The following is a 1,198-nucleotide window of genomic DNA, read 5'->3' as shown; positions in this document are numbered from 1 at the left end:
GATGGGAGGAGACGAGTAGATTAAAAAGGAGAAAGAAGATAAAACGTGTCAAGTTGAGAGAGCATCCGATCTCTTTGATGTGAGGAAACTCTCCGAGGGGGATTCTTTTTTGTCTGCCTAGCAACCACACTAGAGGGGTAATTAGATGATCATTTCTATTGAAGAAACTCTGGAAGTCATGGCTAAGTACAAGTTTCCAGTAACTCCATTAGTACCAGATCCAATCCTTCTGCTATTATGATGTACACTTATTAACTGGGTGTGAAACTCAGACTTACTGTACAGAGTTACAGTATAGCACTAACACACACACACACACACACACACACACACACACACACACACACACACACACACACACAGAAACACACACACACACATATATAGACATCTACAAAGAGCATCCTTTTAAAGTGGCTTTGGGGCAGATAGAGTGATTGAAGGTTTCTGCAGAGGGCTGAATAGAAACATGGTGTCTCTGGGATCATCTCAGGTCATGCAGGAAGGAGGGAGAAACTGATTACAGACAAGAAGAGGAAGAGACAATAGGGGAGAAATGGGTGGGGACAGTTATTGAAAGATGCAGTGCGAGAGACAATGAGAAAGTATTGTGAAATGACTAAATGAAAGCAACACAAGGGTGAAAGAGAAGGGAATTTACAGTAGAAAGAAATGGAGGAGAAAAACAGATGCTTGAGAGGGTAGACCTTGAAGAGAAAAAGGGGAAAGTCCTCTGCCAGACAACTTGGACACACTTCCAGTAACTCGGCACTAAAAATCACGGCAATCCTCCTGTATGTGTGCGTGTGTGTGCGTGTGTGTGTGTGCGTGTGTGTGTGTGTGTGTGTGTGTGTGTGTGTGTGTGGGTGTGTGTCTGCTTGTATGAGTCTGAATTTCAGTAGTGTTGTGGTTGGCAGAGGGGACAGTTTCCATTAAATGTGAGCTAGGAAGTAAAATTGGGCAAGTTGAGACACGTTCAGATGCACTTTGATGCCAGATGTGCTCAGCTATATAGCCAAACCTGGGAGGATCATACCAAACACTATAGGTGTGCATACTATAAAACAAGTCCTTTCAGGCTTGGCAAGTGTTTTTCCTCTTACCAAGTTATGAAAGTTTTAGTTTGTGCATCTTACTTGATTTAAATGAGTCTGGCAAACCATTTGGATTTAATGGCTACTTCCGATACAACTATAAC

Source organism: Labrus bergylta, chromosome 13 (genome assembly GCF_963930695.1).
Source record: "Labrus bergylta chromosome 13, fLabBer1.1, whole genome shotgun sequence".
In the NCBI taxonomy this organism is placed as follows: Eukaryota; Metazoa; Chordata; class Actinopteri; order Labriformes; family Labridae; genus Labrus; species Labrus bergylta.
Note: the sequence above shows the minus strand (reverse complement) of the source record.